Below are 19281 nucleotides of genomic sequence, written 5' to 3' on the forward strand. Positions count from 1 at the left end.
CGGCCCTTTGCAACCTACGTCCTCGTCGGGACCTGCTGGCGCTGCCGCGGCCCCCTTGCAACCACCATCTTCGTCGGGACCTGCTGGCGCTGCCACGGCCCGTGGCTATCTACGACCTCCTCGGGACCTGCTGGCGCTGCCGCGGCCCGACCTTCCAGAACGCCGAGCTCGAGGATTGTGAGCTATCATCAGTCCACCTCCAGGCCAGATTGGTAACAAGACTGTCCCGCTACCCCCTTTCCCTGCCAGAGACTAGAATTGAGAGGATCCTCGTATCCTGATCTCACTGTACCGTCTTACTTTATTTTAAGAACTACATATAAAAAGCGTTAAACCTTATCCTTGTGTGGTGTCCATCTGTGGGGGGGAAGCTACTTGTCTGTACGATCGCTAGGAGACGGCTCTCCCCGGAGGCCTCTCCCTTTGTCCTCGGCCGACCCTCCAGGTCCCGTCTAACATTGGTGGCCAGCGGCGCGATCCGAACCAACGCGTAATCGTACAGAGAGTAACTCGCTCTACGACTAAACCACAATGTCGACCAAAGAGAGCGGATCCACAGAGAAATTCCAGATGGAAAAACTTGAAGAGTACAGCCATCGAGAGCTAAAACAATTTTGCATAGAACTAGGCATTGCTACCACCGGTCTGAGCACGAAAGAGGACTTCAAACACGCCCTAGAATCTTGGGCAGAAACAGGTACTGCCAGACCCCGAGACCAAAACGCCGAAGCACCAGAGACAAACACCACTCCGACCGAAGAAAGAAGAGCGGGTCTCTCCCGGGAAGAGATCCAAGAACGAGAAAAAAGCAGACTCCACGAATTAGAATTGGCACGGCTCAAGTTGGACGGAGAACTGAAACTGGCAGAACAAAAGATAAACTTAGAATACTTACGGCTCCGAGAAGAGCGAGAAGAAAAGCAAAGACAAAGATAACTCGAAGAGAAAAGACTGGCATACGAACACGAGCGCAAGCTCGCAGAGATAGAAATGCGGAAACAGAACAAAGAACTAGGGGTGCCCGAGCAACCGCGCCCCCCAGGCGCTACCGAACCAAAGGTCCACATCCCTAAAGATGTCGTCCAAGAATATTATCGGAACGACGACATACAACAGTGGTTCAAGGCCTACGACATCGCGATGACCTCCCACCGGATCGATCGAAGTGACTGGGGAGCCGGTCTATGGGGGAGGTTCGTCAATGAAGGCCGCGATGCCCTGCTACAGCTCCCGGACCATCAGATGACGTCTTATGACCACATGAAGGCCGCTCTCCTCACTCGATATGGGCTCACGCCCGAGATGTACCGCCAGAGGTTCCGCGACTGCACACGGATCCCGGGTACGACTTGGGTAGAATATGTGAACTATTTCAGCCGAGCCTTCGAGGGATGGATAAAGGGGAGCCATGTAACCACTTACGAGCAACTCTTCAACCTCATTGTGTGGGAGCACCTCTCCAACAACTGCTTTGTCGAGCTCAGGCAGCACCTCCTCGACAGTAAATTGACTGAACCTCGGCAGCTCGCCGCTGAGGCTGACCAATGGGAAAGCACCCGAGTGGCCCGGAGTGGGCCAAACGAGCAGAACAGAACCAACCAGGGTCACCATCGTCCCCGAGGAGGAGGAGGAGGCCAGGGCCGGGGCAGAGAGGCCGTCCCGGCCGGTCCCGCCAACACCACCCCGCCCCCGGCCGGTCGGGGAAACCCCCCGATGCGCCCAGGGTTCCGAGCCAACGTTACTTGCTACCGGTGCCAGCGAATCGGCCACTATGCCAGCGACCCGAACTGCCCAAAGAACCAGACTCCCGGGCCCCGCCAGGTCGCTGCCGCCGCCCTAGGAGAAGAGCAAATCTCCGAAGAACATGGAGAGTACGAACAGGAGCAGCCCGAGTGGGAACCTGCCGCCATGGTCCTAGCTTGCCTAGGTGGAAGAGACATGATCCCGCGGGTCCCCCTACCCGCCAACACCAGAAAATACAGCCAGTGGGTGAGCATAAATGGGCGCAAGGCCGAAGCCCTGCGTGACACGGGGGCCAGTGTGACGGCTGTCCGCTGTCACCTGGTGACCCCAGAACAAATCCTGCCAAACGTTCTTTGCCCCGTCCGATCGGCCGACAATTCTGAGAGCCTGTGTCGGATGGCCTGCGTTCCCTTCGAATGGGGAGGAGTGTCCGGCATGCTAAAAGTGACTGTCCACGATGATGCCCCCGTGGACTGCCTCCTGGGGAACGATCTCGAGAGTTCCCCGTGGGCGGCCGTTGAAAGAAGAGAGCACCTGGGGATGTTGGGCCTCCCGGACTGGGCGTGCGTAACAACCCGGTCCATGGCCGCCCGCACCATCCCCAGACCCGAAGAACCCGAATGGCCAGCTCCTCCTCCCCCGATCGCCCCAGAGGAAGACACCGTCCAGATTGGCCCCCCAGAACAAACCCAAGAAGGGCCCGCTCAGCCCCAAGACCTTCCAGACCTGGCTCAGTGGCGTCAAGAGGGGGGGCCCACCCAGGAACAATTACGGCAGGAGCAAAAGACCTGTCCCTCCCTCGAGGGACTCCGGCAGCAAGCACTCGCCCAGCGCGCGGGAGACACCGCAGGGGCCCACTGGATCTATTGGGACAATGACCTACTGTACAGCGAGCAAAGAATAGCGGAATTGGGGGCCAGTCGGGTGCTGGTGGTGCCCCTCCGCTTCAGAGACTTCCTTTTGAACTTGGCACATGATGTCCCCCTGGCTGGGGACCTGGGGCAAGACAAAACCTACAACCGCCTGGTAACCCACTTTTACTGGCCAAAGATGCGAAATGACGTCTCCAACCACTGCCGGGCCTGCCCCACCTGCCAGGCCAGCGGAAAGAGCGGCCGGAAACTCAAGGCACCTCTGCAACCATTCCCCATCGTCACCACCCTGTTCGAAAGGGTGGGAATAGACATTGTGGGGCCCCTGGACTCCCGAACAGCACAAGGGCACCGATTCATCCTGGTCCTGGTGGACCACGCCACCCGCTATCCCGAGGCCGTTCCCCTTCGAACTGTGACAGCACCAGTGGTAGGCCGAGCCTTGATGGGGATCTTCTCTCGAGTGGGCTTCCCCCGGGAGGTCGTCAGCGACAGGGGCCCGAACTTTATTTCCAAATATATGAAATCCCTCTGGCAGCAGTGCGGAGTCACCTACCGATTCACAACCCCCTATCACCCGCAAGGAAACGGACTGGTCGAGCGGTTCAACCGCAGTCTCAAGGGGATGATCATGGGGCTAGAGGAACCCCTACGCCGCCAGTGGGACGTGCTACTCCTGTGCCTCCTCTTCGCCTACCGAGAAGTCCCCCAGAAGTCCCTCGGCTTTAGCCCCTTCGAGCTCCTGTACGGACACCCTGTCCGAGGGCCCCTCAGCCTACTGAAAGAAGAATGGGAAATGGCCTCCCTGAAAACCCCTCCAGACGTCTATAAGTACCTCCTGACCCTCCGCAATCAGACCAGGCGATTCAGGGAGATCGCTAAAGCCAACCTTGAGGCCAGTCAGGAGGACATGAAGAAATGGTACGATCAACATGCCTCCTCCATCGAGTTTGAACCTGGTCAGCAGGTGTGGGTGATGTCCCCCACCGAGCCTTGTGCCTTGCAAGATAAATGGACAGGTCCCTTCAAGGTAATCGAACGCAAGGGCCCTGTCACCTATCTCATCGACATGGAATCCCCCCGGAACCTCCTCCGGGTCCTCCACACCAACAGACTCAAACCACACTTCGTGCGCTCGGAGCTCAGCCTACTGATGGCTACCGACAGTGGGGCGGAAGAAGACTCCGAGCCCCTCCCTGACCTGCTGAGGACCCGTGAAAAAGATGGTTCAGTGGACGGGGTCCGACTCTCCGATGCCCTGACCCCGGAGCAGCACCAAGACTGTCGGGCCCTCCTGCTGCAGTTTGCAAACCTGTTTTCCCTCACCCCCGGGGTCACCTCCTGGTGCCTTCACGACGTGGACACCGGGGACAGTCCCCCTATCCGACACCGGGCGTACCGAGTACCAGATCGGGTGCGCGCCTGCATCCAAGAAGAAGTCGCCAAAATGCTCACACTCGGGGTCATCGAGCCCTCAGACAGCCCCTGGGCCAGCCCAGTCGTACTGGTCCCCAAAGCAGCTGCCCCGGGCACCACCCCCGAGCTCCGATTCTGCGTCGACTATTGGGGTCTGAACGCTGTCACCCGAACCGACGCTCATCCCATCCCCCGAGCAGATGAACTGGTTGACCGCATGGGGGCTGCCCGCTACCTGAGCATCTTCGACCTAACAGCGGGCTACTGGCAGATCGGCCTCACCCCTAGGGCCCAAGAACGATCCGCCTTCTCCACCCCGGATGGACACTACCAGTTCACCGTGATGCCATTCGGCATGAAAAACGCTCCAGCCACTTTTCAACGACTGGTGAACCAGGTATTGGCGGGCCTCGAAGAATTCAGCGCCGCCTACCTGGACGATATCGCGGTATACAGCCGCCACTGGGCAGACCACCTCCGCCACCTCCGAGAGGTCCTGCAGGCCCTTCAACGAGCCAACCTCACAATCAAGGCCAGCAAGTGCCAAATTGGCCAGGGGTCCGTGACCTACCTCGGGCACCAAGTGGGGAGCGGTCTGGTGGCCCCTCTCTAGCTCAAGATCGCTGCCATCCAGTCCTGGCAGCCCCCGTCACCCAAACTGAGGTACGAGCCTTCTTGGGGCTCACCGGATATTACCGGCGGTTTGTGAAGGACTATGGCAGCCTTGTGGGGCCCCTCACGGAACTCACATCCAAGAAACACCCAAAAATAGTCAACTGGACCCCGGACTGTCAAGCGGCCTTCGAGAAGCTGAAGGCCGCCATGTGCACCGCCCCTGTGCTCCAGGCCCCCGACTACAGCCGTGAGTTCATCGTCCAGACTGATGCCTCAGACCATGGCATTGGGGCCGTCCTCTCCCAACTGAACCCCGAGGGAGTCGACCAACCAGTGGCCTTCATCAGCGACGCCTGCTGGCCCGAGAACAGCGCTGGAATACCATCGAGCGGGAGGCCTTTGCAGTAGTGTGGGCCCTCAAGAAGCTCCGTCCCTACCTCTTCGGTACCCACTTTCGGGTACAAACAGATCATCGCCCCCTGCAATGGTTAATGCAGATGCGGGGGGAGAATCCCAAACTGTTGCGATGGTCCATCTCCCTGCAGGGGATGGACTTCACTGTGGAACATCGCCCGGGCCAAGACCACGCCAACGCGGATGGCCTGTCACGCTTTTTCCGCCTCGACGAGGAGAGTCCCCAAGAGGATGGGTGACTCTCCCCGCCTTCAGCTGGGGGGGACGCATGTTGGACAGGCCCCAGGAAGGGCTCGCTCCCTCCCCGCATGACGGAGCCCGGACACCGGCTCTCCATGTGCTACCCACAGAAGCAACCCGCAACCTGTCCCCTACGGGACGCCTGCCCTCGAACATCTCTGTGTCACCGGCCCGGGCCACTGTCAGCACCATTGCCCGGGCCCAGCCGCCATCTTGGACACTGCACCACGAGGCCGCGTGGCCTCAGCTCGACCCCAACCCTGGGCCTGGCCAGGCCCCGACATCCCAGCACCACCATCCACCCAGGAGGTGAACGGACCACTTGGCAGGTCAATGGGAGAGAGGAGTGTCGATGGCTCTCCCCCGCCAGGTGCCGATCGCCCCCAGCCTCCCCGGGCGCTGGCTCCACCCCCCTGCTGGGTGTCTGGACTCCCTCATCCCGGACCTCCCGACCTCCAAGCGCGAGGGTCCGGACATCAAAGGGCGCCAGACCTATAACTGGGGCAGCTCCAGAGCAGGAAGGCAGTTGTATACTGGAGTCGAGAGACACCGTGAAGAACTCATCCTTGACGGACTGCTGGCGCTGCCGCAGCCCTGCCTTGTGAACTGTCGTCCTGCCTGCTGGCGCTGCCGCGGCCTTCTGCAACCTTCATCCTCGTAGGGACCTGCTGGCGCTGCCGCGGCCCTCTGCAACCTCCATCCTCGTAGGGACCTGCTGGCGCTGCCGCGGCCCTTTGCAACCTACGTCCTCGTCGGGACCTGCTGGCGCTGCCGCGGCCCCCTTGCAACCACCATCTTCGTCGGGACCTGCTGGCGCTGCCGCGGCCCGTGGCTATCTACGACCTCCTCGGGACCTGCTGGCGCTGCCGCGGCCCGACCTTCCAGAACGCCGAGCTCGAGGATTGTGAGCTATCATCAGTCCACCTCCAGGCCAGATTGGTAACAAGACTGTCCCGCTACCCCCTTTCCCTGCCAGAGACTAGAATTGAGAGGATCCTCGTATCCTGATCTCACTGTACCGTCTTACTTTATTTTAAGAACTACATATAAAAAGCGTTAAACCTTATCCTTGTGTGGTGTCCATCTGTGGGGGGGAAGCTACTTGTCTGTACGATCGCTAGGAGACGGCTCTCCCCGGAGGCCTCTCCCCTTGTCCTCGGCCGACCCTCCAGGTCCCGTCTAACACAATTGGTATTGGCGTGAGTAGCTGCTGATCTTTGAAAGTAAAACAACAGGAGAGAAACGCCAATACTGATACTACAACTCATATCTCTTAATGTCTTCCAAATAAAGAATTCTATTCAAGACTGGAAAATGCTATTTAATAGCTATTTATTAACCAAATTAGGTTGCTAGATATATTGGATGAACCTCAGTACATCATTAATGAATTAGTACAAATAATGAGAAAGGAAACAAAACAGGATAAAATCACTATCAAACCATCATATAGTCGCTAATCATACATATCACAGTCATCCCACTACCATTCACACATTCATGCACACCGGTTTCTGGCATTCCAGCCGTCTTCAGCCCGGCTTGCTTGAATCCAGAGCATAACACAGTAATAAGCATGGATGGGCAAGGGGCAATAACATTTTCAATTCCAACACTCCCTCTTAGAGAGGTAGTTGTAACCCCCAAGGTGATTAGCTGTCATGGTGTGAGGAGATTCCCACTGAAGAATCATACACCTCTGGTGGGAAAGGGAATTCATCCCAAACAAGGAGCATTCCTGTACAGCTAGGTTTTGTTTTGTTGTCTTTGTTCTACGTCTTTCCTAAAGAGACCCAGGTTTTCTATATGTATTTATTAAAGTCAAAACATCAACAGAACATGAGCATTTACAAGGAGTGGTGAAATCAAATGTTAAGGCTTTTTTTGAAAGTTCTAATATGCCAACTAAGGAAGGAGGTGTGATCTAGTTCCTAAACTGTCAATCTGAGGACCTTGGCTTGAATGCAACTTGGCATTGACTGAAAATAGTGCAGTTGTGCTGCTGGACCGTGCCTGTCCCAAACATAATCTGTGTAATTGGTTAGATGTCATGTAAACATCATAACCCAACTTCTCGGAACATATTGCCCTGGCCACCCACCAGTTTAGTGAGTAAATTACTAAATCACTGGACAGAGTTCTACCAGTCAGATGGCAAAACAGATATCCAGCTGGCCCATACATCTCCTTCGTTTAATGCCCACTTGATGTCCCTGAAAAAGGAGTGCAAACATTTGGAGAGAAGATGGAGAAAGACTTAGGATGAGTCCTGCAAATCTGAATATAGGAAATCCATCAGACGATAAGACACACAGAAATTAAAGCATCTCAAGCCTTCTTCTTCTTCTCCAAAATTGCTAACTCCTCTAACCCTCCTAAAGAGATTTTTAATACATTACTCAGCCCCCAACAATTAGTCTCACTCCGGATGCCTTAGTCGAGCACAGTGATAATCTGGCCTGTTACTTTCAGAAAACAATCATGGCTATATATTCCTCTTTCTCTGACACTATTAACTTGGCTGATGCTCCTTGTAGGTAGTAATCTAACACTGGATTAACGAGAGGGTCTGTTTACTGCCTTTCCAGTCTCACAGTGAATCTTGTAAATGATCTTCTAAACAAAGTAAGATCAGGCTCTCCCTTGGACCCAGCCCCCTCTCCATATTATTCACTAAATACGTCGCTCCTATGCTGACAGTTACTCAACATCTCCCTCTCCTCTGAACAGGCCGCTCACCAATGAAAGCATGCAATAGTCAGGCCAATTTTAAAAAAAAGGAATTTTCACCATCTCTGTCTCAGTAATTATTGGCCTATCTCCTTGTTACCTGGAGTCTACAAAACATGTTAATAAAATCTCTCCCCTGTCCTCGAATCCAAGGAAGTGCTTCATCCAACTCAGATGGGCGTCCGCCCACAACACTGAAACAGCGCTGTTGGAGGTGGACCAGGAACGGAGACGGCTCCTTGATCAAGGAGGATCTGCAGCCATTATTCTCTTAGATCTCAGTGCTGCCTTTGACACCGTGGACCATCTAACTCTCACTCTGAGAATTTCAAAGGCCGGTGTCAAGGGCCGGGCACTAGAATGGCTCAACTATTTTCTGGGGAACCAAACCTTTCAGGTCTTGGATCAGTCCTATAACTCATCAGACTTCCCCTTAGCTGTGGGGTTCCTTAGGGCTCCTCCCTGAGCCTCACTCTTTTAATCATTATATGCTCCTCCTTACCAACATCGTGCTCTCATTTGGGCTTTCATTGGTCTCAAATGCCGATGACACCCAGTAGGTCATGTCAATTTCCCTCGACCCCAACTCCAGACAGCTGTTTTTGATTCCATGTCTCCAGGAAGCAGCCAGTTAGATGGCTGGTTGTAAATTTAAACTCGATGAGGAAGAAGTTAAACGTGATGTTGAGGAAATAGGCGACCATGTAGCGACCCTTGAAGAGCATGAAAACAGAAGGGATGAGGAACTGAATATGAAGCAGCAAGAAATCCTCCAGCCTAAAGAGCAGAATATTGAGCAACAGGGACATGCGGAAGAACTGCAAAACTGTTACTGCTGCAACTATGGGTGCATCAGAGGTGTGAAATCAGGTGCAGAGGGAGAGGACATTAGGGAGTTTGTTGTGGCCCTCTTTCGCCAGGTGTTGGGCGACGACCACACAGCTGACATCCAGATTGACAGGGTCCATTGGTTGGGGTTGCCGAGAAGTGGTAAAGCTCCACCGCCGGATATTCTGGTTTGTGCACACGACTGAAGGAACTGATTATTAAGAAGGCGAGAGCCGCTCACCCCTTGCAGTTCCACGGTAACTCTCCAACATTTTTCCAAGATCTGCCGACTGACACCCTGTTCAAGCGACGTGAATTTCGGCTGATTACGATGCACCTAAAAGAGAAAGGAATCACATACTCCTGGGGTCATCCCTTCCGCATTATATTCCGCTATCAGGGTAAGCTGCGACAGATACGTTCACTTCAGGAGGCCAGGGATGTCCTGGGAATTGCAAAGCCCATGTCCACGGAAATGCAACGTATATCCCTGGAGGGATCGAGGCACACTCAACCTCGCTGGCAGACGATGGTTAGGAACCCATTCTTCCACAGACTGGACACAGCGACTAAAGTGAAGGAAGAAGAAGCAGTTATTTCCTCGCTGGCCACTAGCCCGTACCATTTGTCCCCCAGCTGAATGCTTACAGGAAGCACGATGAGCACAACTAAGTGGTGGAGTCGGAGACCGCCCTCACCTTCCCCTAGAGCTTAGCCGTGGGCACTTGCCCCCTTACCCAGTTCTACCGAGACAAACTTTTGTCTCTAGGAATGCTTGCTCTTGTTCCACCCAGTCTGATGGGAAAGTTTATAATGATTTCTTGCATGAGGTTTCTTTTTTTGTGTATTCTGCACCGGTCATAGGGAGGCCAGATATGCAAGGGTAGCGCCGCACACTCCCTGGCCCACCCCACTTCGCCCATCCTACTATGCATACACCCCCATATACCACTTAACATCGGATACACCACATGGGTAAGGATGTAAAGATCGTATCCCTCAATGTACGGGGCCTCAACCACCCTGTGAAACGCGCTGCCATCCTCTCCCTACTGGAGAATGCAGACAATGACATTTGCATGTTACAAGAAACCCACTTATTAGCTAGAGACACTGCCCGCATGAGAACATGCCGATTCCCACACCAGTACTGGTCCTTGAGTGGCAGTAAAAAATAATGGAGTGCTATCCTGTTTAGAGCAATATTCGAAGGGAAAGTTCTCTCTACCCTATGAGGTGAAGGGGAGGGTTCTCGCACGTAGAATTTAATGGGGCTCCACTCCTTTCACCTTAATTAATATCTACATGCCAAACACGCACCAATACCCCTTCATTATGAGGACCCTCTCAAAAGGTCCAGCATCTCCTGACGTTGCGATCCTGGTGAGAGGTGGCTTTCACTTAGTAATGGATGATGCCAAGGTCCGTTCCAACCAGCGGTCAGCTCAGATAGGGGCACTATCCCCAGTGGGTAAACAATGGTTCAAAGATAATGGGCTGCATGATGTCTGGCGCCACCACCACCCAGAAACATGGGATTACACATACTACTCAGCTACACACAAATCTTATGCGCGCCTAGACCACTTTCTAGCCTCCACAGCGCTTCTGCATAGGGTGCGTGAAGCAAATATAGAGCCACGGTCCCTGTCGGACCATGCGCTGATCACTGTCACCATTCAATCAGTTGAGGCCAGCAACAAATACACGAGATGGCGCCGCCGGGAGGGCCTGTTGCAGTCACCGGAGACGGTGAAGGTGATCTGATCAATAATTGTAGAATACATACAACATAATGAAAGGGAGGACACCTCGTCGGCAGCGATATGGGAGGTCCTGAAATTAGTAACGAGGGGGGAATTTATGGCTCTTCCGCTGACAATAGAAAGCATCAGGAGATCCGTCAGAACATTGAACAAGAGGTGGGAGAGCTAGAAACTATACATACTCAGTAAACAATGGGGTGACCCTGTCTCCCTCAGAACATGGGTATAGTAATGCAAAAAGTACAGTGTTTCTGTCGGTTGTAACCAACTATTTCTTATGAATGCAATTCAATTCAGAACAAGTTATTTTCTGCACAAGTTAAATGTTAAAGCGTTTTCAGGGAACACACTGTAGAAACACAAAAACCACAAAGAAATCAGGTTTTTAAGGAATTGGGATATTTTATATCAATTGCATCATTTATATAAAATATCCCAATTACTTAAAAACCTGGGGGCATATTATCAAGGGGGTTTATCTCTGCTTTTTTGGCTTTAAAAGCCAAGAAAGCGGAGATAAAATTATCTCCCTATTACCTAGCTGTCGCTAACACCAGTTAGCGACAGCTAGTAGGAGATAGCGACCATCTTGGGCCCCGCTTTGCATATCAGTGATATTTATCACTAATGAGATGCAAAGTGGGCGTGCCAAGATGTTAGCGACTGAAAACAGTTGCTAACATCGCTATCTCCTATTACCAACTTTTGGAGATATTCGCGCTAAGCGCGAATATCTCCAAAAGCTAACACCTGCCCTGAGCAGTTCTTAGCCATGTTATCCAATGGGAGGTGGATAACATGGCTAAGAGCATTAGCTCGGTAATGCATGAATATCGCTGACTTTTCAGCGATATTCATGCTTTGCGGCGATTTTTATCGCATTTGCGTTAAACCTTGGTAATACCAAGGTTTATTTGCGGTATAAATCGCCGCAGCTCAGCGGTAAATGTTTCCCGCTAACCAAGCAATAGCGATAATTATCGCTATTGCTTGGTAATATGCCCCCTGATTTCTTTGTGGTTTTTGTGTTTCTACGCTGTGTTCCTTAAAAACGCTTTAACATTTAACTTGTGCAGAAAATAACTTGTTTTGAATTGAATTGCATTCATAAGAAATAGTTGGTTACACCCGACAGTACTTTTTGCAGGAAACTGTACATAAGCGCACAGATGCTCCAAGGGTATGGAGCGAACTGGAGAAGAAACATCTCCTCCTAAAGCCCCTAGATATGAATAGGGTTGAGTACGCCCTACTCCATCTCCGCCATAAATTCTACCTGTGCAGCAACAAATGTGGCATGTTGCTTGCTCAGAGGCTTAGAGCTTAAACTCTGGCGGCGGCTATACCATCGATTAAGACGCCCTCAGGCGAGGAGGTGCACTGGGATCTCAGATAGCAGCGACCTTTGGTCAATTCTACCAGTCTCTGTATACCGCCCAACGGATTCCGGACCACCCGCAGAGACAGGGGCTACAATTTGGAAGTGATGTCCATAAGATAAGCCTTAATGCGGACAACATAATTCCATTCCACTCACCTGTCTGCCCATCCTCGTGGCCGAGCTGGAGGCCTTTGGGAAAGTGTCAGGATTTAAAGTGAACCTAAGATTCTTAACCTTTCCTCCCCCAAGGCACATGAAGAGATTTTAAGGGAGAGATTCCCCCTAAAATCTGTCAAGCAACCCATAACTAACCTGGGCAGCTTCCTGGCTCCAGCGATAGCGAAAACGCTGGGGATGAACTACTCCGCTCTGGTGGAACAAACGACGAAGCCCTGGATAGGTGGTTGAGACTAAAACTAGGCTGGTTTGGGAGTATAGCAGCGGTAAAGATGATGTGCTACAGTGGATTCTATATGCTTTTCAGACTCTACCCCTGGCCACCCCCCTCCGAAAGCTATAGGCGCTATGCAACTAGCCATTAACAAATTTGTCTCGGGAGGGAAGAAGGCGCGATTACCCATTTCCCAAATGACACAACCTAAGCAGGACGGAGGGGTGTATCTCCCACTGGTGCATAGATATCTTCAAGCCTCCCACCTCCGGTATATTCTGGAGTGGAATCGTCCGCTCTCTGAAAAACACTGGACCTTTATGGACCAGGCGGTAGCTGGAGCAAATATATGGAGGAAGGCGTGGCTCCCGCGTAATTTAAGGGCCTGGGGTTTCTACTCTTCCCCTGTCACTGTGACGACTCTAAAGGTATGGGATGCCATGCCATTTAGGAGAGGCCTGACAACATTCCCCTTGCCGATGCCCCCAATAGTGGACAACCCAGACTTCCCACCAGGCCGTAAATCTGAGGTCTTTCAGAGATGGAGAAAAGTGGGGTGTTAAAGGGTGGTTTCGCTGTTTGATGTAGAGGGCATACTTTCCTATGAACAACTGCAATTGGATTATGGTCTGCCCAAGTCGGACGACTTCCACTACCTGCAACTTAGGTATTGGGTCACTTCACTGACCTATCTAGTGAAAGCCTCTCGGCCGCTTACCCCTTTCGAGAAGTGGCTAACGTGCAAACAGGATGAAACACATATGATCTCAGAACTGTATGTTATGCTTGCCACAGGGCAGAAGTGGGGGGGGGGGGGCGTACAAAGGATCAACTACGATAGAAGGAGGAGCTGGGGAGGGTCCTCTCGGACAAAGACTGGGAGAACATCCATTACAGGGCAGACCACACAGCCGATAACACTGCATGGACTGAATCATCATACAAAGTCACATCCTATTGGTATCTCACTCCAGCCAGCATTCATAGCTGGGACAAAAATCTTACTGAGAAATGTTGGAGGGGGTGTGGCCTTTGCGGCTGCTTAGTGCACTTACTCTGGCACTGTCCAAGGCTGGTGCCCTTCTGGGAGGGGGTGTTGAATGATATTGGCAAAGCCTTTGATACTGAGATCCCACGCTTCCTTGCATACACACTACTGGGGCTATCAAACGTGCTGACATTTTCCCTTCACTCACTGAGGGGTAGACAGATGGCACTGGCATTGCTAGCAGCGCGACAAACGATCCTTGCGCAATGGGGCTCCACGAATGTCCCTGACCACACGGCCTGGCTGCATAGACTTTGGCTGACTCTCGCCATGGAACGCCTCTCACTAGTTAAAGATCACAAGGGCGAGACCCTATGCCGAATTATGGGCCCCATTCATCCAGCTACTGTCGAAGGAGTTTAGGAAGGTAACATGCCCCAAATATCTCCAAATTTTGCATTTGATTCCTGAGGTAGAAGGGGCGAAGACGTCCCGCATGTAGTGGGGCAGACCTTATAAGAAGTCTAGGAGCTCATGGAGGGCAGTATCAACGCTAATGAATCCACGACAGGTGCAGATCTTTTTTCTTTTCCTTTGAGGGGTGGGAGGGAGGGACGTTTGCTTATCTCTTCATTCAGTTCTGTGTTGTTTCTAGATTTGTTCTCATTATTGAAGTTAGGTTTTCTACACAATCCAGGCATCGCTGCCAGCCCCGGGGTTGTAGGCACTGAAGCTGTGTAAATGTAACTCTCTCTTTGACCCCACACTGCCGGCCAATATGGTTGTAAGCACACAGTTGTGTATTGCCTCAGGATTGTCACTTAATACTAATAATAAGATTGGTTCCATAAACTCAATGAGGATAAGATGAAAGGTATGCTGCTGGGTAATAACTTCTGCAGTAATGCCCCAAGCCCCTTACCAGACTGGCAAGTTGCCTTCTCCAAAAAGCTCAATAAAGAGCTTTGGGATGTGACTGGACCCCAATCTCAAGATGGACCATCAAGTAAAAAAGGTTGCTGCCAGCTGCTATAGCATCTTGACATTATTGAGGAAGGTGAAGAACCTTCTTTCATCTACAGCCAGAAGAGTGATCATACAGGCCCTTGTCCTATCAGGCCTTGATTACGGGAATGCCATATATCCTGGTTCACCCAGTTACGTTGTCAGAAGGTTGTAGATTGTACAAAATGCTGCTGCCCGACTTCTAATGAACATACCGAACATCAGTCTGCTGCTAAGGCTCTAAAATACCTCCACTGGCTTCCGATGTAATGCCAAGTTCAGTTCAAGTGCCACTGCGTTATGCATAGGGGAATTAATAGTAAAAGCCCTTTATTGTTAGGACCATTGGCATCCCAATATCTGCCTGGGAGACTTCTTCTATCTTCCTCATTTATTGAAGGTTCCCCGGATTCGTAGAGCTGATTGGGGTGGACGCTCCACCTCTTTTCTGGCATCCAAACTGTGGAATACCTTACCTCTTGAACTTCTGTCTAGTGGAGCACCATTTGACCTTCTGTAAAGCCTTGAAGGCCTGGCTGTTTAGGGATTATTCCTTTGCAGCCCACGATGATCTACGGTTTCTGTTGCAACACTGGGAGGCCCCCGAGTAGCCGTGCACAATATAAAATCTGCAGAATAGAATAGAATAGTTGTGGAAAATCACTTAATCAAAATTTGACTAAAATGTAAATGTTTGAATCAAAGCAGTAAGGGAGGGACCTGCACAGCGTGATAGTTCGATGATTTTAATCCAAATATTAACTTTGTAGCGTGCCAACGGGGTCGAACGCTGTCTGTACCTCACAGCGGAAATCTATAAACTAGTACAAAGCTCCCCCCATTTGGAAGGAGACACCCTGTTGCACAGCTTGAGACATAGACAGGATTGTCTATAAACAGTTCATCAAGATTGATTCCACCTCATGTTAGGGTTCCAAAAGTATTTAATGTTTCATCAAAAGTTCAACATAAATCAAAGTTCATGAATTTTATCCAACGTCAACATAATCCAGTCATATATCTTCCCCAATGCATTTCGGGCTGATGAAAAAGCCCTTCCTCAGGGGACAACTCTACAAAAAAGGAACAAATCATAATATCACTATGTATGCCAAAAATCGCATTAAATACTTTTTGAACCCTAACATGAGGTGGAATCAATCTTGATGAACTGTTTATAGACAATCCTGTCTATGTCTCAAGCTGTGCAACAGGGTGTCTCCTTCCAAATGGGGGGAGCTTTGTACTAGTTTATAAAATGTAAATGTGACAGACAGTCCTTGGGGCTGGTCTCTCCTGTGTGCCCTGTGCGCCCTGTGCAGCATGTCCGGCAGGTCCTCCCGCTCAGCGGCTCCCGGATTGCGTACTCAGACCACGCCGGAGGGGAGCGAAGATGGCGGGTGTTAACAATGGGATTTCTGGTTGGCTAAGGCTTGCGCCAAAGCCAGGGAGAAACCAGCATTCCTAAGTCAGGGTAAGGAAGTCACCCGCCAAGACAACCCCTGCTCACCCTCTTGGTAGCTTGGCACGAGCAGTCAGGCTTATCTCAGAGGCGATGTGTAAAGCATTTGCGCATGCACCCACCAGCAACAACATCCTAGGCCCCCCACAAAAAGAACTCCACACAAAGTATATGTAAAAATAGCCTTTGTATTGCAAAGCACATTAAATAGAAACACACACTTTACAATGTGCCAACAGGCACGGGCAGAATTTACAGGGGATATGTACAGGACAGGGCCACATGGGCCACTGTCAGGAATATGCACTTTTAGAACTAGGATACTTGTTAAAATTAGCACTTAGAATATAAAATCACTGTAGCACCAAATAGCAAATAGAACACACAACCAGTAACTACTGGTAAGAGGTAAGTACCACCCACGCAACCCTAACCACCTTAGGAGAATGTTACGCAGGGAACCAGGACCTCACTAGCATCACCTGTACTAGGAGAAAACAACCACCTAAGTATCACCATACATTTAGGGGTAAGCATGAACAGATTACACATGATGCATCACAACATTCAGAGGTGTAGGGAAGGAAAACACATGATGCATAAACATACATTCAGTGGTGTAAGAACAAGGCACATGACGCATCAAAACACATTCAGAGGTGCAGCACAGGAGAACACATGATGCATAAACAACACATTCAGAGGTGTAAGGAACAAGGCACATGACGCATTAAAACGCATTCAGAGGTGCAGCACAGAATAGTTCGCAGAAATCACATTAGCACAGAACTTACATCAAAGTCCAGGTTGCGCCACTGCGCCAAAACCTAAACGTAGCAGCTGCCCACTACTTGCTGGGCAGCTGAGGGACAAGACAGGACAGGGCCTAAACGCTGCAGCTGGCACTAAGTGCTGCGCAGCTGGGGAACGCCAAGGTAGGGATGAAGGAGTGCGTCTCACTCCTAAGTCCAAGAACAAGTCCCTAGAAAGGAAAGAACCCTAAACGGTGCAGCTGCCCAATACTTGCTGGGCAGCTGTAGCAAATTGCGACAGGGGCTCTCGCTAGCCCCTCAGGAACCCACACTGCGCAAACTGGGAGCCTTCTAGGCTCTAGGACAAATACTGCACACCTGGGAGCCCTCTAGGCTCTGAAAACAAATGTGGGCCTTGGAGCCTTGGGGTTTGGACGTACAACTGTGCCCCCTGAGCCCTCGTGGGCACTAAAACAACAATGCCCGTCGTTGGAGTCTTGTGGACTCTGGAGGAATTGGGCCCAGTGTGGGGGGAGCGGCCCGCTGCCTGCCGGGGCCGCTCTACCACCCAGAATGCCCGGGATCGTGGGAGTCCCTTGTGGGGGACTCAAAAAGAACTAAACGCCAGCCAAGAGCCTCTCTGGCTCTAACAATAATTGCCCCATGGAGCCCCTCGGGGGCTTGAGATAAATGCTGGCGCCTTCGGTGGAGTCCCTCCTCTGGGGACTCAGAAAGAAACAACTGCCCCCGGCTTTGGAGTCCCTCGTGGACTCAGGGACAGCAGAAGCGCTGGGGAGTGACCCGCGGGGACGCCCACACTCACCGGACGGCTGGGAGGCGGCGTCTCCTCTCCGCGGCGTCTCTTCGGCTCGGCACTTGCGGTGGGGGCATTCTCTGGCGGCTGCGGGGCTCTCCCTCGGTAATGGGAGCCTCGCCTGACCAGCTGCCCGGCTTCACCCGGCCCCCCATCTCGGGCCGGGATTTGGAAATGGAGCCCGCGAGGCTCCGGGCTAACAGCAGACCATGGTTTCCCCCAGGCAGGGGGAAGCGGAAACAACGTCCTCCAGGTCCCGCCCACTACCAGGCGGCTGGCCAGATATCGGCTTCCGGTGCTTCTCCCAGGCCGGCGGTGAATCTCGGGGACCAAAAGGAGGGGTGGGCACCCTCGACACCCAATTAAGAGATAGAAGCGAGGTGGGCACTCGCTGAGGAACACATAAACGGGGTGGGCTCCCGTATATAAAAAAAATACCATAACGAGCATAATGCAGGGTGGGCACCTGCAATGAAGGGGCCACCACAGGGAGAATCCCTGCGCTCGGGATTCCCTCACACACGGCCACAGGGGAGAGAAGCCCCGCGCTCCCAGGGCGCCCACAGGCAGCATCAAGTCCTGGGGCAAGGGGAACAGAACAGAAACAAGTCCTGGAGGTCAGGGAGGCAAAGCAGGGCCCAGAGGCCAGCACACAGGGCAGTCCAGAAAGGAGACAGCCCCCATGGCTGTCCCTCCTGGGCCCCACCATCAGCAAAGCCCCCTCTGCCAGGGTTCAGGAAGTAGAGGGGTCCTCCAGGCATCCAGGAGCTGGGCAGGGCCCATGGAGGCAAGCCTTCCCCTGGGCCCCAGCAGCAGCACGCCCCTGGTAGGTTCAAGTCAGGAACAAGAACATTTTGTAAGGAGACACAGCCCCTTTTTATATAGTGAATTCCTTTGTCTCAGGGTCGGGGAAAAACCAGTTGCAGCTAGTTTTGGAGCACTGTTGATGTGCTCAGCCACCCTTTCCTTTCACTGGCCAGGCTAGGGTCATCAGTCGCACCACAGGGGGTGGAGCCAGCATTGTGTGTGGGAAAGTCCAGCCCTATTCAGGTCCCAGGTGCACCACTCCCTCACATCACACATGCTAATCTCAACACTCACCACCGGGGCAGACCCATGGAGCCTGGCACACCAGCCAGCTCCAGCCAATCACAAGCCAGCACATTCACTGCACAGACAGGCACACTTCTAGAAGTGGCACTTCCATATTAGACACAAACACGCTGCACGCATCATTGCGCAGCATTCAATCACACTAGTCCGCACATACCAAACTCGAGCCTGCACACCTCATGCATCAGGAACTACCGGTGACACAGACATTCCCCATGCATTCCTATGGGAGGGCAGGCCAACCTTACTCCACGCACTCAGAGTGCGCACGCACATTCCACTGGGACACAGTGAAAGTGCACAGAAACCAAGAATCACCATCCCTAAGTCACATGTAAAAAGCAAAAAGTTCAGGGGTGAACCTGCCAGAAGGGCCAAGTCCAACAGCGGGCGATCTAAAGATCTGTTGCGCTTCACTGCAAGTCTACAGTCGTGGTGGGGGCCAGCTGCTGCGCCGGGGAAATAATCGCCCGGTCTGCCCGTTTCCAGGCCTCAGTGGGGGAGCGAGGACAGGTCCCGGACCAGGTGCTCCCCAGAGCACGATCCCGGCCTGGAAGGAGACAAGATGGCGGGTGGTCCACGGAGGCCTAGCCAAAAGATCCGTAAATCTTCACGTCGGGCAGCTTTCCTTCAGCAACGGGCCCACTCACACCCCCCAGGCCATGTACCAGCCATGCAAGGGCTCGGGGGCCCACTGAATCAGCGCCGTCTAGGGCAGATCGCAGTTCCATCTAGGTGCGCGGCAACCCCC

The sequence above is a fragment of the Lissotriton vulgaris genome, unplaced genomic scaffold (assembly GCF_964263255.1).
Source record: "Lissotriton vulgaris unplaced genomic scaffold, aLisVul1.2 SCAFFOLD_324, whole genome shotgun sequence".
In the NCBI taxonomy this organism is placed as follows: domain Eukaryota; kingdom Metazoa; phylum Chordata; class Amphibia; order Caudata; family Salamandridae; genus Lissotriton; species Lissotriton vulgaris.